Here is a 20,947-nt window from a genome sequence, read left to right as displayed (position 1 = left end):
GATGAGTTTCGGGCCGGCCAAGACAGAAGTAGAAAGAAAGCCGTCCAGACTTTGGTGTTTGATAACCCAGACTTGATGGGATTTGGTCACAACCCAGTGCTGTATTTGTGCCTTGTGCAATGACACCAAGAACAACACTGCAATCAGGAAACGTGCACGATTCTCTTCTTTGAAGGCATTTGAGTCACGAACAACTTTTTCACGCTGGGCGGTCATTTCTAGAGGAATGTGTTTGTGTGTGGTTTGGTCCCTTTCTAGAAATCTTTTGATGAACATATAACAAGTTGAAAGGCCCCGACATCAGTTTTTTTTTTTTTTGGGCGCACTGGGTCTTCGTTGCTGTGCACAGGTTTCCTCTGGTTTCAGTAAGTGGGGGCCACTGTCTGGTTGTGGTCCGTGAGCTTCTCTTTGTAGTGGCTTCTCTTGTTGGCAGAGCACAGGCTCTAGGGCCTGTGGGCTTCGATACTTGGGGCACTTGGGCTTGCCGGCTCTACAGCGCAGGGCACAGGCTTAGTGGCCCTGAGGCAGGTGGAGTCTTTTTAGAGCAGGGGTCAGTCCTATGTCCCCTGCTTTGGCAGGCAGATTCTTAACCACTGAACCACCAGGGAAGTCCCCAGCATCAGTTCTTAGTAACTCTTTCCCAGGACGTGTCGAGTATTTAGGCAGTGCTGGTCGCGTGGCCGGTGGACCATGAGCAGGGACTGGGAACCGCCCAGGACGCCATGGGATTCAGGTTCTCCCAAGTGCAAGTGGGACTCGGTGCTCTGTGTGAGTCCCTTGTTCCAGAGGAGTTAGGTGGATTAGGCGATAGGTACATCCCGGTGATGGTCACGCCATCAGAACCGTGGTGGGCTGTGAACTGTGCAGGGAATGCCACCACGAAGGTTTTCCTGGGCCCTTTGTTGCTAACTAGAATCTAGACAGAAGTGGGAGACTTTCCAAGTCCTGCGTGACACACACACACTGCTCTGTGTGTAGTTAGGCCTGATGGAAGGTTCACACCCCACGTACTTGTTGAGGGCCTTGTGTGTAGATGCCAAATGCCGTGCGGTATAGCCAGAGAAATCTCTAATTCAAAGAGATGTGTGCACCCCACTGTTCACAATAGCCAAGACATGGAAACAAGCTAAGTGTCTGTCAGCAGTTGAATGGATAAAGATTTGGTACATACGCATGATGGAATCTTTGCCATAAAACAATGAAATAATGCCATTGGCAAGAGCAGGGATGGACCTCAAGGTGATCATACTAAGTGAGGTAAGTCAGACAGGGAAAGACAAATACTGTAGGGTATCACTTATATGTGGCATCTGAAATATGACACAAATGAACAAATTTACAAAACGGAAACAGGTTCACAGACATGGAGAACAGACTTGTGGTTGCCAGCGGGAGATGAAGGGAGCGATTGGGAGCCTGGGATCAGCAGATGCAAACTCTTATATGCAGGATGGATGAACAACAAGGCCCTACTGGATAGCACAGGGAACTAGATTCAATATCCTGCAACAAACCATAACACAAAAGACCATGCAGAAGAATATATGTATGTTTAACTGAATCACTTTACTGTACACAGAAATTAACATGCGTTGTACATTCACCACGCTTCAGTTAAAGAAAATAAATAAATGCCCTGTGAGATGTGAGAGATGAAAGAAAACGGCACAGGTCCTGCCTTACAGGGCTGGCAGCCTGTAACGGGTGGCAGACTTTTCCCGTAAAGGGTCACACAATTAATATCTGGCTTTGTGGGCTCCACAGTCTCCATGGCAACTCCTCTACTCTTCCATTGTAAACAAGCGGGTGTGTCTGTGTTCCAATAAAACTTTGTTTACAAAGACAGATGGTGGGCTGGATTTAGCCTATGGGCTGTGGTTTGACCATCCTTGGTCTGAAGTGACGTGCAGACCCCTTGCTCAGGTAGTCGCGGCAGCTGAGTGTGGTGGCTAAGGGCAAGGATTCTGCAGTCCAGCAGCCTGGGCTTGCACCCCAACCTTGCTGTTGACTATTAATACCTGTGTGGCCTTGGACCAGCTATTTAGCCTCTCTGTGCCTTGGTTTCTTCATCTGTAAAATGGGGATGTTACAGTGAGTGTGTCATAGGGTTGTTGGGACGAGCTGCCAGACTTCATGTAAAGGGCTTAGAGTAGGGCATGGCACATGGGAAAGGAATGGCTACCCACTCCAGTATTCTTCCCTGGAGAATCTCATGGACAGAGGAGCCTGGCGGGCTACAGTTCATGGGGTTGCAAAGAGTTGGACACGACTGAGCGACTAACACTTCTATGATATGGGGTGGGGTGGGCAGTGGTAATGCTACCCGAGAAGAAGCTCCAGGGGAGAGTCCCATCTCCACCTGGGGATAGCAGACAAGTGGCAGGAGAGGGGAGACCTAGGATCTTGAAGAGAGGGGTTCATTGTGCAGCCTGGGGCTTGGGGAGGGCTTCCCTGGTAGAAGCTCTGTGGGTACAAAGGTTGGGAGGTATGGAGTGAGGGAGATGGTTTGGTATGGCTGGAACTTGGGTGGTATGTAGGTTTGGCCAGGGACCAAACGGTAAAAGCAGCCCGTGTTGGAAAAACCTGCTTGCTGAAGGACTCTCAAGCCACCGATAGCACAGGTCATAAAACGTCAGTGCTTTCAGAACCAGAAGAGATACCTCTGTGGGCCCAGGGGCCCTTGGATGCTTTAGATTTACAATTTAATCCTTAACATGAGATCAGAGGTGCTACAGATCTATCCAGCCTTCCCTTCTATAGTCATAGAGCCCTAGTTTTTAGCTGTATACGTGCTTTATCCTTGAGAAAACTATCTTTGCACTGCACACTCCCCCTTATAGGGAACAGAATTGTCACATAACAGTTTCCTGGAACCTCCTTTGTACCTTTCCCCCGTTTTTCCCTTTCTTAAAATAAAGACATGTGGCCAAAACTGGAATACAGACGTGATGTCTGGAGTTGCAGCAGTCATCTTGAGTCTTTAGGCAACTGGAATGAAGGCCATAAAGACAGAAGTCACCTCTGAGGACTTTGTTGATCAGAAAAGTGAAAGTGTTGGTTGATCAGTCGTGTCTGACTCTGTGACCCCATGGACTATAGCCTGCCAGGCTCTTCTGTCCATGGAATTCTCTAGGCAAGAAGACTGGAGTGGGTTGCCATTCCCTTCTCCAGGGGATCTTCCCTACCCAGGGATTGAACCAAGGTCTCCTGCGTTGCAGGCAAATTCTTTACTATCTGAGCCACTGGGAAGCCTCAGTTGATCACCTCACAAATCCTGGGCTATTATCTTCTGGAATTTTCTATGATGGACATAATAAGCCTCACTTTTAAGCCACTCTTCACAGCCAAATCTAACCCTGACTGTTGCAGGTGGGATCTCTATTTTGCAGGTGTAGAAACTGAGGCACAGAGTGACCTAAGTTGCCTTGCTGGTAAGTTGCGGAGTCAGGATTGGTCTGACTCTGGAGCTTGCTTTCTTTTCACCGCCCTGGAAGGAGCTTGGAGACCTTCTCCCCACTCATTTTATAGATGAGATCACTGAGGGCTTTGCCTCAGGGTAAAGCAGCCAGGCATTTCACTGCACGGCAGTCATTGCTCAACATTATTCCTGTTCGCTCTCTCCAGCCCTGGCCTTCCCTGAGAAGGGCCCCTGTGCTGTCATTAGCGATTTTCTAGCCCAGCATTGGGTGGCATCTCTTTCTGTGAGTAGCTGATGTTTGGTGGGTTTTTCCTGGTCAGAAGCAGGCACTTTTTCGGGCTGTGTGTTCAGAGCTTTTACCGCCTCGCCCCTTGCCTCCTGCAGCCCTTTGGAAGGTCTTTCCATGCCTGTCCTGTCCTGTCTTCACTCGGGCTCCCAGGACAGGCTGAGGGGGCTCTTGGACCCTGTGAGTCTTAGGAAGCTCTGGCCGGAGTCTTAATTGCCAGGACTCCAGGGAGGCCTCCCAAATCCACACTCCCAAATCAGAGTGTGGACTTTGGGTGAAGTGGGATCGCATGTTTTGAATGCATTTTGCATTTGGGATTCTTATGTAGCTGGGTTCCACCCTATTACTAATGCCTTAAAAATGGGCCTCCCGACCCCTTTGGCGAACTTCACTTGGGCGAACTTTACAGAGCTTTACTGTGTATGTGTTCCAGCTGACTCATTTCATGGATTGAGCCTAAAAAATGGAGCTGGACAAAAGCCAGTTTGTGTGCTGTGAATGCTGTTGAGAGGGTATTGTTGCACCCGTATTTTATATCTGTATCTGTATCGTACTGCGTTTTGTCACTTTTTATACTAGCAATATTCTTTTTTTTTTTGTTTCTCTCTCTCTTTTTTTTTTTTAGTTTTTTAGTTTTTAAATTTTAAAATCTTTAATTCTTACATGCATTCCCAAACATGAACCCCCTCCCACCTCCCTCCCCATAACATCTTTCTGGGTCATCCCCATGTGGTCATTTTTATTCTCCTGGCTAATCTGCACCTTTTTCCTTTTTGTGAGAAGTCTGCCCTTGATACCTTGGCCCAAAGTGCATTGTAACACTGTTGTAGTCATTTAATTAATTTGGAGTTTCCTATAACTGAAATTTTTGTTAAACATCAGTTTCTGTGATACCCTTGGAGTGAGCTGAAATTCAGGAAAAGAGTATTGAAAGCCAAAACTCTACATTTTTTTTTCTCACATTTTTCTCACAGGATAGGATTGATATAAAAGTGCTTTAGAAAATCTCTATGTCAGAGAAACAGAACTAAACTTATGGAATCAAGCTTAAGCCTGGGGGAAGTCATCTTTTTGAACATAAGCGTAGCATAACCTAACTAGAAAGAGACTAAATTGCAGCTACTTATGTCATGAAATTGAATTTCTGCTTATCTAGAACTGGCTTCCTTTTCCTTTCCAGCAATGTACCAGTTATTGGTATTCTTAGTGTTTTTTGTTTTGTTTATTTCCGCCTTTAGTTTTGCTTTTTTAGTTTGAAGCTATAAATTCCTTTTGAAAACTACAAAGTGTACATTTTGTACTAACTAAATATAACTTGTGATCTGATTTTTGTGTGTGTGTAAATGACATTATTATGCCAGAAAATTTGTGTGCAGTCTATAGCTAACAGTACAGTATCCATGTTAATTGTTTGATTTTAATATTTGTACACTGAAGGATTTAGGGGTCAAGGGGCATTATTTTGGCAACTTATTCTCATGTGGTTCTGGAAAAATATATGTATGGAGAGAAAAGATAACTTTGTATCATTGTTGGAACTTTGTTAAAAGTTAGCAAGAATTTGTTTGGCCGCTTTTCCTTTTTTGGGCTGCACTGCGCCTTCCCTACTGTGGTCAGGCTTTCTCTAGTTGCAGCACGTGGAGGCATCCCCAGTTGCAGAGCATGGGTTCTAGACTGCGTGAGCTCAGTAGTTGCCCTGTGTGGACTTCGTTTTTCTGTGGCATGTGGGATGTTAGTTCCTGAACTAGGGATCAATCTGCATCCCATGCATTACAAGACAGATTCTTTTTTTTTTTTTTAAATATAATTTGTTTATTTCAATTGGAGGTTAATTACTTTACAATATTGTATTGGTTTTGCCATACATCAACATGAGTCCGCCGTGGGTATACATGTGTTCCCCATCCTGAACTCCCCTCCCTCCTCCCTCCCCGTACCATCCCTCTGAGTCATCCCAGTGCACCAGCCCCAAGCATCCAGTATCATGCATTGAACCTAGACTGGCGATTCGTTTCATATATGATATTATTCATGTTTCAGTGCCATTCTCCCAAATCATCCCACCCTCTCCCTCTCCCACAGAGTCCAAAAGACTGTCCTATACATCTGTGTCTCTTTTGCTGTCTCGCATACAGGGTTATCGTTACCATCTTTCTACATTCCATATATATGTGTTAGTATACTGTATTGGTGTTTCTTTCTGGTTTACTTCACTCTGTATAATAGGCTCCAGTTTCATCCACCTCATTAGAACTGATTCAGATGTATTCTTTTTAATGGCTGAGTAATACTCCATTGTGTATATGTACCACAGCTTTCTTATCCATTCATCTGCTGATGGACATCTAGGTTGTTTCCATGTCCTGGCTATTATAAACAGTGCTGCGATTGGGGTACACATATCTCTTTCAATTTTGGTTTCCTCGGAGTGTATGCTCAGCAGTGGGATTTCTGGGTCATAAGGCAGTTCTATTTCCAGTTTTTTAAGGAGTCTCCACACTGTTCTCCATAGTGGCTGTACTACTTTGCATTCCTACCAACAGTGTAGGAGGGTTCCCTTTTCTCCACACCCTCTCCAGCATTTATTGCTTGTAGACTTTTGGATAGCAGCCATTCTGACTGGTGTGAAATGGTACCTCATTGTAATTTTGATTTGCGTTTCTCTGATAATGAGTGATGTTGAGCATCTTTTCATGTGTTTGTTAGCCATCTGTATGTCTTCTTTGGAGAAATGTCTGTTTAGTTCTTTGGCCCATTTTTTGATTGGGTTGTTAATTTTTCTGGAATTGAGCTGCAGGAGTTGCTTGTATATTTTTGAGATTAGTTGTTTGTCAGTTGCTTCATTTGCTATTGTTTTCTCCCATTCTGAAGGCTGTCTTTTCACCACTTATCCTCAATGGTGAAAAATTGAAAGCATTTCCCTAAAGTCAGGAACAAGACAAGGGTGCCCACTTTCACCACTACTATTCAACATAGTTTTTGAAATTTTGGCCACAGCAATCAAAGCAGAAAAATAAAAGGAATCCAAACTGGAAAAGAAGAAGTGAAACTCTCACTGTTTGCAGATGACATGATCCTCTACATAGAAAACCCTAGAGACTCCACCAGAAAATTACTAGAGTTAAGCAATGAATATAGTAAAGTTGCAGGATATAAAATCAACATGCAGAAATCCCTTGCATTCCTATACACTAATAATGAGAAAATAGAAAAAGAAATTAAGGAAACAATCCCATTCACCATTGCAATGAAAAGAATAAAATAGGAATATATCGACCTAAAGAAACTAAAGACCTATATGTAGAAAACTATAAAACACTGGTTGAAGAAATCAAAGAAGACACTAATAGATGGAGAAAAATACCATGTTCATGGGTTGGAAGAATCAATATAGTGAAAATGAGTATACTACCCAAAGCGATCTAACAGATTCAATGCAATTCCTATCAAGCTACCAACGGTATTTTTCACAGAGCTAGAACAAACAATTTCACAATTTGTATGGAAATACAAAAAACCTCAAATAGCCAAAGCAGTCTTGAGAAAGAAGAATAGAACTGGAGGAATCCACCTGCCTGACTTCAGGCTCTGCTACAAAGCCACAGTCATCAAGACAGTATGGTACTGGCACAAAGACAGAAATATAGATCAATGGAACAAAATAGAAAGCCCAGAGATAAATCCACGCACCTATGGACACCTTATCTTTGACAAAGGAGGCCAGAATATGCAGTGGATTAAAGACAATCTCTTTAACAAGTGGTGCTGGGAAAACTGGTCAACGACTTGTAAAAGAATGAAACTAGAACACTTTCTAACACCATACACAAAAATAAACTCAAAATGGATTAAAGATCTAAACCTAAGACCAGAAACTATAAAACTCCTAGAGGAGAACATAGGCAAAACACTCTCCGACATAAATCACAGCAGGATTCTCTATGACCCACCTCCCAGAATACTGGAAATAAAAGCAAAAATAAGCAAATGGGACCTAATTAAAATTAAAAGCTTCTGCACAACAAAGGAAACTATACAAGGGAGATTCTTAACCACTGGACCACCAGGGAGGTTCCTGGCCTATTTTTATAAAAAGACTATGGGGCATGCAGCATATACTTCTTGGCTGAAGGTAGCATGTAGCTAATAAAAATTACCCAGTTTGCCTTAACTTTAATCTTCTCAAGTGGCCACTAAGGCAGCCATTCTGTGGTCTTCATCCACTACTTTTTGGAAGCTGCTTCAGGTATGGTAAGATAGACAATTCCAGGTGTTAACTGGTGGAAATTGTTCGTGCCTGTGAGCAGCTGTCCATGAAATTAGGTAAAGCTGCAGTATTTGCAGCTCGTGGAAAGAACGTTCAACCAAAGGCTTGGACGATTTGTGTGTTTATCCCTTTCCTGTTTAGTTGTTAGTTTTCTTTGCATGCTAACCATTTTGTTTTCTATCCGTGAACAAGACGAAGTGAGAGGTATATTGCTTGTTCCCTCTGTGACATAGAAAGAATGAATTATCACTTATAACCACTTTAAACCTACAACTTTATTTAATAAATACATTCTGTTATCTAGAATTATGGTGATCTTTGTTGTAAAATTACCTGTAAGCATTCGTTGAATAAAGAGGACAAAGGCAGTGTGTCTTGGGAGTTTTGTGTGATGATAGACTTGCTTCTGGGACTGGGCGTGGGCTCAGAGCTTTTCTCCTCTTCCGCTGGTTACCTTTCCACACTGTTGATTGTGTCCTTTGATGCCCAAGAATTTTAAAGTTGGATATAGTCCCGTTTGTCTGTTTTTGCTTTTGTTGCCTTTGCTTTTGGTGGCATAGTCAAGAAATCATTGCCAAATCCAATGTCATGAAACTTTTCTACTATATTTTCTTTTGGTGTTTTATAGTTTTAGGTCTTATATTTAGATATTTAATCTGTTTTGAGTTATTTTGCATACAGCGTAAAATAAGGGCCCAACTTCATTCTTTTGCATGTGGATATCCAGTTTTCCCCATACCACTTATTGAAGAGACTCTTTTTTTCCTGCTGAGTATTTTTGGCACCTTTTTCAGAGATCCTATGACCACACAGAGAACCACATGCTGTATGGGCTTTCTATTCTATTTCATTGGTCCACTTGTCTGTCTTTATGTCAGGACCACATTAAGATGATCACTGTAGCTTTGTAATGTGTTTTGATATTAGAACTGTCATCCTTGTTCTTTTTTAAAATTATTTTGGTTCTTCAGGGTCCCTTGAGATTCTGTATGAATTTTAGAGTTTTCTATTTCTGCAAAAAAAAAAATGCCACTGGGATTTTGCTAGGGTTTGCACTGAATCTGTAGATCACTTTGGCTGGTATGAGCTTCTTTAAGATATTAAGTCTTAAAAAAATATTAAGTCTTTCAATCCAAAGACATGTGGGTTAGCTTCCATATATTTATATCTTCTTTAATTTCTTTCAGAAATGTATTGTAGTTTTTAGTGCATAAGGTTCTCACCCTTTTGGTTAGGTTTATTCTTCTAAAAGTTTTTTTGATGTTTAGTTGATTTACAATAATGTGTTAGTTTCAGGTGTACAACAGAGTAATTCAGTTATATATATGTATGTATGTATATGTTTTCAGCTGCTTTTCCATTATAGGCTGTTGAGTGAAAGGTACTGAATATAATAGTTTAGATTTATTATTAAGTATTCTTTTTGATGCTTTGTAAACAAAAACCTTTTTTTTCCTGTTAATTTAAAAAAATTATTTATTTATATATTTTTCCTCCCTTCCCCCTAAAATTTGTTTTTAATTAGAGTATATTGTTTTACAATGCTTTGTTGATTTTTACCATATATCAGCATGAATCAGCCATAAGTATATACATGTACCCTTCTTCCTGAACCTCCCTCCTGCCTCCCTTGCTCTGTTGATTTTTTTATCTTCCAACCTTGCTGAATTCTTTCATTACTTCTGACAGGTTTTTAAATTTTTTGTGGCGTCTTCAGTAGTTGTTATACATGTCATTTGCAAAGCTAATTTTACTTCTTCCTTTCCAGTTTGGATGCCTTTTATTTCTTTTTCCTGTCTAGTTACTCTGGCCAGAACCTCCGATCCTCTGTTGAATAGAGACGGTGGGAGTGGGTATCCCTGCCTTGTTCCTGATATTAGAGGAAAAAGCTTCAGTCTTCTGCCATTGAGCATGGTGTTAGCTGTGGACTTTTCATGAATGGCCTTCCTTATGCTGAGATAGTTTCCTTCTATTCCTAGTTTGTTGAATGTCTGTATTATAGAAGGGTCTGCTACCTGCTTTTGCAAAGTGTTATTGAAACACACTCATGCCCGTTTGTTTACACACTGCCCATGTCTGTTGTCACTCTACAGTGACAAAGTTAAGTAGTTGCAATAGAGACTTTGAGGCCAGCAAAGACTGAAATGGTTACTGTCCGGCCCTTTTCTAATCGCTGCTTTCAGCTGTTAATGTGGTAAATTACATTGATTGCTTTTTGAATTTTGAACCAGCCTGGCTATTCTGGGATACACCTCACTTGGTTATGGTGTGTTATACTTTTTAATGTTGTTGGATGCAGTCTGCTAATATTTTGTTAAGGACTTTTGCATCTTTCTTTATGAAAAGTATTTGTTTACAGTTTTCTTATCCTGTCTTTGGTTTTGGTATCAGGGTAATGTTGGCCTTAAAATGGGTTGGGAAGTATCCTTGTTATATTTTCTGGAAGAAATTGTGTAGAGTTGGTGTTATTTCTTCCTTAAATATTTGGTAGAGATCACCAGGGAAACCATCTGGCCTGAAGATTTCTTATTTTGGAAGGGTTTTTAACTACAGATTCATTTTAAAAATAGTCCTAAAGCTATTCAGATTATCTGTTTCATCTTGGGTGTGTTTTGGTAGTAAATGCTTTTTGAGGAATTGGTGCATTTCTTATAAATTGTTGAATTTATAGGATGTATAAAGTTACTTCTATTATTCCCTATTATCCTTTCAATATCTTTGAAGCCTATAGTGATATTCCCTTTTTCTTTTTCCTGTTGTTGATAATTTTATGTCCTTGACAGTCTTGCTAGAGATTTACTTACTGATCTTTCTAAGAACCAGCTTTTTGTTTCATTGGTAGTTTTTATTATTTTATTTTTTAAAAATATTTATTTATTTGGCTGAGCTTGGTCTTAATTGCACCACACAGGATCTTCAGTGTTTGTTGTAGCATGTGGAATCTTTAGTTGCAGCCTGTGGGATCTAGTTCCCTGACCAAGAATCAAAGCCAGGCTCCCTGCATTGGGAGAATGGAGTCTTAGCCACCGGACCCCCTAGGAAATTCCTATCGTTTTCTATTTTAAAATTTTTTACTTCTGTGCTAATCTTCTAAATTCTTTCCTTCTGCTATTTATGTTTAGTTTCTTCTTTTCCTAGTTTCTTAAAGCAGGAGCTTACATTATTGAATTCTTTCATCGTTTCTAGTGTAAATATTTAATGCTATAAGTTTCCCTCAAACACTGCTTTAGTCGCCTTCACATGTTCTGATATGCTGTATCTTCATTTTAGTTTGGTTCAAAGTATTTTCTAGTTTCCCTTGAGTCTTTCTCTTTGACTCATGAATTATTTAGAAATGTGTTAATTTCCAAGTGTTTGAAGATTTTTCTGTTATCTTTCTGTTACTCATTAATTTCCTTATGGTCAGAGAACGTACTTTGAATTAATTCAGTTATTTAATTTTTAAATGGGTTGTTTTATGACCTTGGTTATGTTCTATCTTGGTGAATGTTCCATGTATACTTGAAAATAATATGCATTGTTTCATTATTGGGAGAATTGTTCTGTAAATGTCAATTAGATGCAGTTCACTGATATTTTTTCAGTTCTTCTATGTCCTGATTGACTTTAAAAAGTCTTTATTTTTTAATTTTGGAGCCGTGGTCTAGAAAGAAAGCATAACTCCTGCTTACAATGTCATATGTATTCAAAATTTCCCCTTAATTTGTGTTCCTTCACAGACTGCCTTATTTGTATATTTAATTTTCTTGAATATAACCTGCATAAAGTCCTAGGAGCTTGATATTTGTCCATTTTGGGGGAAAGCACAGAAACGTTACAGGGCAGGGTGCTCTTCGCTTTATTTTATGAGGTCTTCTCCCTGACTGTCTGGCACCTGCCATTATTTTAGGTAAATTCCTGAAAAATCAGTTTTAGAGCTACTTGGAAATGGTTTTGGACAGTTTAGCTCAGTCCAATGCGGAATTAATGTAAATATATTGATTACCAACTGAAGATTGATAAAAAGAATTATGCACTGGTTCTGGGAATTCCCTGGTTAGCGTTTGGGGCTTTCACTGCCATGGGCTTGGCTTCCATTCTGTAAGCTGTGTGGCACAGCCAGAAGACAAAATATGTGCATTGACTCTACTGAGTGGGTGAATGGCCACTGAAGATATTCTCAGACCAGAACTCCCCCATTAAGAGTGCCAACTAGACTGAGTCCTGGGGAGACATCTGTACAAGAAGCCTTTAGGTAAGCCAGGCTCATCCATCCCCTTAATAAGGGGCGGATTTCCCTGTATCCGCTAAGACTTCCACTCCAGCTTTGAATATGCAAAATCTTCAAAATATTTTGAGCCTCTTTTGGGGTGGGGTGGACCTCAGACCACATCTGTAGAAAAGGGGTCATTAGACCTCTGAGCCTTCCGTTGCTGCTGCTGCTGCTAAGTCGCTTCAGTCGTGTCCGACTCTGTGCGACCCCATAGATGGCAGCCCACCAGGCTCCCCCGTCCCTGGGATTCTCTAGGCAAGAACACTGGAGTGGGTTGCCATTTCCTTCTCCAGTGCATGAAAGTGAAAAGTCAAAGTGAAGTCGCTCAGTCGTGTCTGACTCTTTGTGGCTCCATGGACTGCAGCCCACCAGGCTCTTCCGTCCGTAGGATTTTCCAGGCAAGAGTACTGGAGTGGGGTGCCATTGCCTTCTCCGGAGCCTTCCGTTAGACCCCCCCAACTGAGGACCCTAGGCTGGACTGGGGTCTGGTCTCACAGAGGCAACACCTTGATTTCTCTCCTTTTCTCCGCATCCCAGCTTGTGAATGATGTCAGACTGTGCATTCTAAATGAGGGTGATAGAAAATGGTTCCTGGGATGATGGTAGTGAAAATGTGTTAGTTTTTAATGTATAAAATGCAGATATAGATAAGAGTTCATAAAAAGATGTACAGTCTATCTCATGTATTAATTTCGTTGCAGGGGAAGGACACTGAAGGAAATTTGTCTGAAAAGCCTCCCTAGGAAACTGACGATGATAACAAAGGTTGAGAAATATTGCTTTAAATTGAAGATGCTGAGAGAGGCACCGAGCTGAAGGGCTACTGGGATTTGAACAATTTCTAATTGAGGGGGGTGGAGAGTGATGCTTCAGAATTTTATTACAAGAAAATATTTTTATCCAGAGACTTTCAGTGACTGAAACAAAAGGAAAATAGGCCTAAGTTACACCATGAATGTGAGGTGGTTGTTAAGAACTTTCTTAAATAACACAGGGAGAATTTCCTTCTGCCTGGAGTCCTTTAGGAAAGGTCCTGTGGGAAGTAAACCAGGTCTCCTGGGAGGCTGTTAGTCCACGGGGTGGCTGAGGAAGGAGCCTTCAAATCAGTATTTTAAGACCTGGGATCCGTGTTTTACCACCCATTCTCCCAGCGGTTCAGACGATTGGCAACATTAGAGTATGGAGTGTGTATTAGGTAGTTCTATTGAATCATGTTAACTGTCAGGAATTAATAATTGCACTGCGGTTATATAAGAGAATGTTCTTAGGAAATACATAATAAAGTATTTCAGAATAAAAGGAGATGTCTGTGCTTCACAGTGGTTCCAGAAAACCAGTCTGTAAGGAGGAGGGAGCTGGTTAGGTGTGGATGGAGGGGCGGAAAGGCAGGGGCAAGGGAGGAGAGGAGAGGGAGAGAGCCAGAGTTAGGCAAAAGCAAGTGCCAGAGCATCAGTGCCTGTTGAGTATGGGTGAAGGAGATGTTGGGCTATGCAGGTGGTGCTCATGGTAAAGAAAGAACCCACCTGCCAGTGCTGGAGATGGGGATTAGATCCCTGGGTCACGAAGATCCCCTGGAGCAGCGCTTGGCAACCCACTCCAGCATTCTCGCCTGGAGAATCCCGTGGACAGAGGAGCCTGGTGGCCTGCAGTCCATGGGGTTGCAAAGAGTTGGACACGACTGAGCGACTTGGCACACACGCAGTACACAGGAGTTCTCTGTAATAGTTTTTCAACTCTCTGTAAGTTTGAATCGTTTCAGAGTACAAAGAAAAAAAATTGAAAAGTAAACAAGAAAGCGCTTGCCTTCTTTGAGAAACATGAGTCACACCGTGTCCTGTGATGTTATTTGATTTGATGCTTTATTTATTTATATTTTCTAATTGAAGCATAGTTGATTTACAATGTAGTGTGAATTTCTGGTGTACAGCAAAATGATTGTTATATATGTATATTCTTTCTCATATTCTTTTTCATTATGGTTTATCATAAAATATGGAATATAGTTTCCTGTGCTATATAGTAGGACCTCTTTGTTTATCCATTCATATGTAATCGTTGACATCTGCTCATCCCAAACTCCCAGTCCATTCCCCCCGCCCCATAATATTATTTGAAATTATCAAGTCATTGAGTAGTTTGCGTAAAATGTCACTATATTGCATGATCCCGGGGAGCAGGTGTTGGCTACAAGTCCTGGCACAACACGGGGCTGTAGTAGGCTCTCAATAAATATTCTTTAGGGTGAATGGAGTCAGAGCAGCAATGGCACGATTTGGGAGTTCGCCTTGTCCTGGTTTGCATGTGTTTCCCTGGGCGCACCTCTCCGTGCCTCTGTGAATTCTGTGGAAATCACCAAGTGGACAGGGTTTGTCTCAGGAACGTTGCATTACAGCTAGTGATATGGAAGAGACTGAAACCCTAAGTTTAGGCTTCTTGCTGGGAGAGGCACCCAAGCCACCTGGCAGACGCCCCTGCCTTGTTGGTTCCCATTACAGTGCGACGTCTTCAAGACACTGTTCAAAGTGAAAGTGAAGTCGCTCAGTTGTGGCTGACTCTTTGCGACCCCATGGACTGTAGCCCACCAGGCTTCTCTGTCCATGGGATTTTCCAGGCAAGAATACTGGAGTAGGTTGCCATTTCCTTCTCCAGGAGATCTTCCCAACCCAGGGATTGAACCCGGGTCTCCCGCATTGTAGGCAGATGCTTTACTGTCTGAGCCACCAGGGAAAAAACTGTTTAGGGAGAAGCTAAAGTTACTTTTTTATGGTGAAATATATATGACATAAACTGTATTTATTTTGCTGTTCATTTTTGACTGCCCTGGGTCTTGGCTGCTGCGTGCAGGCTCTCTCAAGGTGCGGGGCGCGGGCTTCTCGTTGCGGTGGCTTCTTTGTTGCCGAGCATGGGCCCTAGAGCGTGGGCTCAGTGGTGTGGCACACAGGCGTAGTTGCCCTGCAGCATCTATAATCTTCCTAGACAGGGGACTGAAACTGTGTCCCCTGCATTGGCAGGCAGATTCTTAACCACTGGACCACCAGGGAAGTCCCCTTCAACCTTTTTGAAATGGACAGTTCAGTGACATTAAGGACACTCAAACTGTTGTGAAACTGTGGCCATTCTTTATCTCTAGAAGGTTTCCATCCCCCTAAACTGAAACTCTGTATTCATTACACAGTAACTTATTATTTGCTTGGCAAGCCATTTAGTCTCCAGAATTATAATTGTTAGTGATGGTAGGCTCCAGGACCCCAGGTCTCAAATTGATGGCACCGAGAATAGAGAACTTACTTTAATTAATTATCTTGCTGCTGCTGGTGCTGCTGCTAAATCGCTTCAGTCGTGTCCAACTCTGTGCGACCCCATAGACGGCAGCCCACCAGGCTCCCCCGTTCCTGGGATTCTCCAGGTGAGAATACTGGAGTGGGTTGCCATTTCCTTCTCTGAATTATCTTGCAGGAGTACACTAACAAGTTTAACAGGAATATCTACTGCCGGTTTATAGAAATTAACTTTCCGTGAAGATTATAACATACATGGGAGGAGGGGCAAGAGAGGGTGAGGAATTAAGAAGTATGAACTATTATGTAGAAAATATGCCACAAACTAACGCAACACTGTAAAGCAACTATATTCCAGTAAAATTTAATTTAAAAATAGCCACAAGAATGTATTTAAGTTAAAAGACGCTTACTCCTTGGAAGGAAAGTTATGACCAACCTAGACAGCATATTAAAAAGCAGAGACAATACTTTGCCAACAAAGGTCTGTCTAGTTAAGGCTGTGGTTTTTCCAGTAGTCATGTATGGATGGGAGAGTTGGACTATAAAGAAAGCTGAGCGTCGAAGAACTGATACTTTTGAACTGTGGTGTTGGAGAAGACTCTTGAGAGTCCCTTGGACTGCAAGGAGATCCAACCAGTCCATCCTAAAGATCAGTCCTGAGTGTTCATTGGAAGGACTGATGCTGAAGCTGAAACTCCAGTCCTTTGGCCACCTGATGTGAAGAACTGACTCATTGGAAAAGGCCCTGATGCTGGGAAAGATTGAAGTCTGGAGGAGAAGGGGATGACAGAGGATGAGATGGTTGGGTGGCATCACTGACTCAATGGACATGAGTTTGAGTAAACTCTGGGAGTTGGTGATGGACAAAGAGGCCTGGCGTGCTGCGATTCATGGGGTCTCAAAAAGTTGGACATGACTGAGCGACTGAACTGAACAAGAATATATTTACAGCACAGAGAATACAGCCAATATTTTATAAAAACTAAATGGAATATAACCATTATAAATCGTGAATCACCATTTTGTACACCTGTAACTTATGTAATATTATACATCAACTATACATCAATAAAAATTCTAAAAAATTATAACATACACTGTAATATATACTGTTTACAGTGAAACATAAGAGCTCTAAGGCTTTTTAAAATACTTCTTAAAATTAACCGAACGGAGGCATAATTAGCAGACAGATGTACCTGTTTTCAGTGTATAGTTTGATGACTTTTGTGTCTTTTTTTTTTTTCTTAATACACATTTTATTGCATCCTTGTCTTTTGGCAGTGCTGAGGTCTTAGTTCCCTTACCGGGGATTGAACCTGGGCTCTTGGCAGAGAAAATGCTGAGTCCTGACCACTGGACTACCAGGGAATTCCCTTATTCTCTATTTTAATGACTTTTCTGTCTAGTTATAAAAGTATTATTTCATGTTCCTTATACAAAACTCAGAAAATTCAGAAAAAAGAGGAAATACAAGACAAGAATGATCTCCTCTCTTTCTTTAAAAATAAACTCTTTTTTAAAAAGCAGTTTTAGGTTTCACGCAAAATTGAGTGGAACTGCAGAGTTCCCATATACTCTCTGCACATCCCCCCAGCCTCTCTTATTACATTTTAAATTTTAAGTGACATCTGCCTGCTAAGATACAGTTCAGAGCTACCAGCCTCCCAAACTTCCTGCGGGTGGGGGGTCCACTTTTCTCCCGGAGCCTCGCTGGCACTCGGGTTCTTCCTTACCTTGTTTGGTGGCTCGTGACAATGTCATGCCAGGAAGGCAGCCACGGGGTTTGTGTTTGCCTGGTTTGTCTTCAGTATTTGATGGTTGAGCCAGCAGCTGATTGGAACAGCTTGAGAATTCTGAGCTTGAGAATTCTGTTTGTTACAGACTTGCTTAGAAGTATTCATTTGCAGTGAGTTCTACATGGAGACTCTTAAGACGGCTCTGGACAATAGAAAAATAAAGCTCTGGGTTCCTGATGAATGATTAACCGAGAGAGGCACCTGGGTATTTTTGAGCTATGAGGTGGTTTATGCTAATTTTCAGACAGCTTTTGTGTGCAAGCAGGTTGTGTTCCAACTCTTTGTGGGTGAGTTCTTTTTGGACTTTGGAGTGTATTTTCCTTTCAAAATGAGGAAGAAGGATTAAAGAGGATGGTTTGTGGTTAATTTCTCCCAAGTGGTGAGCAACATTTTATGTGTGTATATGTGTGTGTGTGTGTGTGAGTGAACGTGGGTTATACCCTTGAGAGGGAGAGAGATGGTCACACAGTCTCTTGTAGCAGTTTCCAGAAGTCAGGAAGGTTCAGAGACACTTGGTTTCTGAGCCGATGGAGGGGAGACAGAGCAGCGAAACTTCCATTCTTACTGGGAACTGAATAGTTACAAGCTGTGGGGTAGGGGAGGCGGTGCTGCATTTTGTAAACTAACTTGCAACCTTCTGGTGTCCATTGTAGCCTTGCTTTCTTATTGAGGTCAATTGGATCTGAGTTAGAAATTTGGCCAGACAACAAAATATTTAAACTGTTTTCCCCTATTGCATCTCATTTCCATAGTCTGTTTAGGATCCTAATTGATGCAAATGCTCTTGTTATCCTGAATGTGATTGAATTCAGGGTTCTAATTTAATTTTATATCATGTTAATAGACCCACAGACATAGAAAACAAACTTATGGCTACCAAAGAGGATAGGGTAGGGAGGGACAAATTAGGAGTTTGGGATTAACAGATACACACTACTGTATATAAAAGAGATAACCAACAAGGACCTACTCTATAGCACAGGGAACTATATTCAGTATCTTGTAATAACCTATGATGGAGAAGAATCTGAAAAAGAATATATATATATGTGTGTATATAGTTGCACATCTGAAACTAACACTACATTATAAATTTAACTGTATTAAAAGTAGAAACAAATTTTACATCATGTTGTTAAACTTGATTAGGGTATCTGAGGGTCTGAATGACCAGTGGGGTGTGGCTGGTGCCATCCTTACTTTATGTGGTACCTCTGACATCCTGAGCGACATGAGGAGGGTGTTTTATTTATTTAAAATATTTGCTTATTTTTGTGACTTGTGCCAGATCTTGGCTGTGGCACATGGGATCTTTAGTCGTGGCATGTGAGATCTGATTCCCTGACCAGGGATTGAACCTGGATCCCCTGCATTAAGAGCACAGAGTCTTAGCCACTGGACCACCAGGGAAGTTCCAGGGAGAGAGTGCTTGGTTAGGTTGCTGAAACCCAAAAGCAAGCTCAGGAAGGAATCTCCAAGGCTCCTGATTTGCAGAATCACTGGATCTTGATCTGTTTGTTGCTCATGGAAGCTTTTTGTGTAATTTTAAAAGTTTTCAGCCGGACACTAAGATGGTCACCTCTGTGCCAAGGAGTTTGGAAGAACTGTTTTTACAGTGGAATACATCTGATCCCCAGGAGGGAGAGTTTTGGTCTTCTTAACTGATACGCAACTTTTCTATTCTTTGCATTGAAGAGAACCTGATTGTTAAGTAACTCTGTGACCGCATGTTACAACTCAGCAATAATCCTAACGTTTTACCACTGTCTTTTTCTGGAAGCATTTTCCAAAAGAAAGAAACAGTAAAAGGCAGGCGGAGGCTGACATTTTCCTTCCCAGGGCATCATTCCAGGACCCTGAAGATCCTCAAATAAACTTGCCCTCATCTCACAGGTAAGGAAGCAACCCCAAAGAGATGACATTTAGTTCAAAGTTATACTCTGGCTTTGTGACAGTTAGCACAAGAAACTGCCTCTCTGCTCCTCAGACAATTTTGGAAAAACTCCAGAAAAGTGATGCTAAATAGGATCTTTCTGCCCTGTGGTTTCGTTATACAGCAAAGAATACCCACTGGTTTCTCATTATCTGGCTGGTGCCCTGAAATTCATTCAGTGTTCTGGTTTATTTATTAGCTGTTTTGAGTGATGGAGAACAATTTCAAAATGTGAAGAGAGCTATTCTTGAACCCTGTGTTCCCGGGGTATTAAAAGATTGTGTTCGGATATCTTATCTCTGAGCCTGATGTTAATTTCCTCTAATATATTGCAAAGAATAAGTCACTTTTTTTTTTTTTTCTTTTGGGCATGCAGCTTGCAGGATTTTAGTTCCCTGATCAGGGATGAACCTGGGCTTTCAGCAGTGAAAGTGCTAAGTGCTAACCACTGAACTTCCAGGGAGTTCCCTATATTACAAAGAGAACTGGGTTTAATAGTTGCTTTTATTTTTCCAAATTATGAATAAACCAGCTTTTACAACTGCTTCGAATCTATCTGTAGATATACAGGTATCTAGCATCACTCTTTCTGGTGATGCTAGAATAGAAGATGCACTTCTGAGTCCTGAAAGGTGCCTAGCTAAATCTGATTATGTTGCATTGCACAGTTGAGGCATTTCCCTGGGGACTGGTGTTTCCTCCCAGGTCTTCAGTTGAGTTCAGTTCAGTTCAGTCGCTCAGTCGTGTCTGACTCTTTGCGACCCCATGAATCGCAGCGCGCCAGGCCTCCCTGTCCATCACCAACTCCCAGGGTTCACTCAGACTCACGTCCATCGAGTCCGTGATGCCATCCAGCCATCTCATCCTCGGTCTTCAGGACAGAATATTCTTTGGTCATTTGGCAGTGGTTCTACCCTGACCTTGATGTGCTGGTGGATGGATGTGACATGTTTGTTTCTCTTGCACCTCCACTCTTTTTTTAAAAAAATCTTTATTTATTTATATTTTGGCTGCATTGAGTCTTTGTTGCGATGCATGGGTATCTTTAGTTGTGGCTTGCTGGCTTAGCTGTTCTGAGGCATGTTGTTCTCAGTTCCCAGGCCAGGAATTGAACTTGTGTCCCCTACAGTAAGTAGAAGGCAGGTTGTTAACCTCTGCACCACCGGGAAGTCCCACACTCCTCCACTCTTGAAGAATGGTGTCTTGGACCATACCCTGGCTCCAAGAGTCGGGCTGGCAGACTCTTTCTGTTAAGGGCCAGATAGTAAGTAATTTCAACTGTGCTGTTGTAGCACGAAAGCAACCATGGACAGTACGTCAATAAACAGGCGTGGCTGGGTTTCAATAAAACTTTATTTACAAAAAACAAATGGTGGGCCAGATTTGGGCTATGAGTCTTTTTTTTTTTTTTTTTTTTTGCTGATCTCTGGCTTAGTGGTGTTTTAGAAAACAAGATTTGAAGTCCCATTGGCTTCTATGGGTGATGGAGGAGAGAGAGAATCCAGTCCTCAGGACATAAACATCTCAGTTGAGATTTAGCATCCTTAGTTGGAAAGATGCTTTTGTATCATTTTTCAATAACTTCTCAGTTGTTACAACCAAATGGCTTTTTTGGGAAAAATATCTCCCCGAATCTCACTGCTCTTGGGATCATACCACTGTACTTTCATTTTCGTACATTTCTTTTTTTGAACCTCCTACTTCACTCTGT

The 20,947-nt window shown here is 41.7% G+C and overlaps 1 protein-coding gene, 1 long non-coding RNA gene and 1 other non-coding gene across 3 annotated transcripts in view; 2 read left to right on the top strand and 1 right to left on the bottom strand.

Moving 5' to 3' along the window:
- The window catches only part of OSBPL10 (oxysterol binding protein like 10), a 342,133-nt gene that overhangs the window by 13,621 nt on the left and 307,565 nt on the right, over positions 1 to 20,947 (top strand). The window lies entirely within an intron of this gene.
- Positions 17,546 to 20,947, top strand: part of LOC132658200 (uncharacterized) — a 40,694-nt gene continuing 37,292 nt past the window's right edge. Inside the window, exon 1 of the long non-coding RNA XR_009597481.1 lies at positions 17,546 to 20,910. This is a non-coding gene — a long non-coding RNA (uncharacterized LOC132658200). The remainder of the gene's footprint in view (positions 20,911 to 20,947) is intronic.
- TRNAK-CUU (transfer RNA lysine (anticodon CUU)) lies at positions 18,641 to 18,713 on the bottom strand. Its single transcript has one exon. It is a non-coding gene; the product is annotated as a tRNA-Lys (tRNA).

This window comes from Ovis aries, chromosome 19 (genome assembly GCF_016772045.2).
Source record: "Ovis aries strain OAR_USU_Benz2616 breed Rambouillet chromosome 19, ARS-UI_Ramb_v3.0, whole genome shotgun sequence".
In the NCBI taxonomy this organism is placed as follows: domain Eukaryota; kingdom Metazoa; phylum Chordata; class Mammalia; order Artiodactyla; family Bovidae; genus Ovis; species Ovis aries.
The sequence above is the reverse complement of the archived record's forward strand: the minus strand, read 5'-3'. Positions and strand labels throughout refer to the sequence as shown.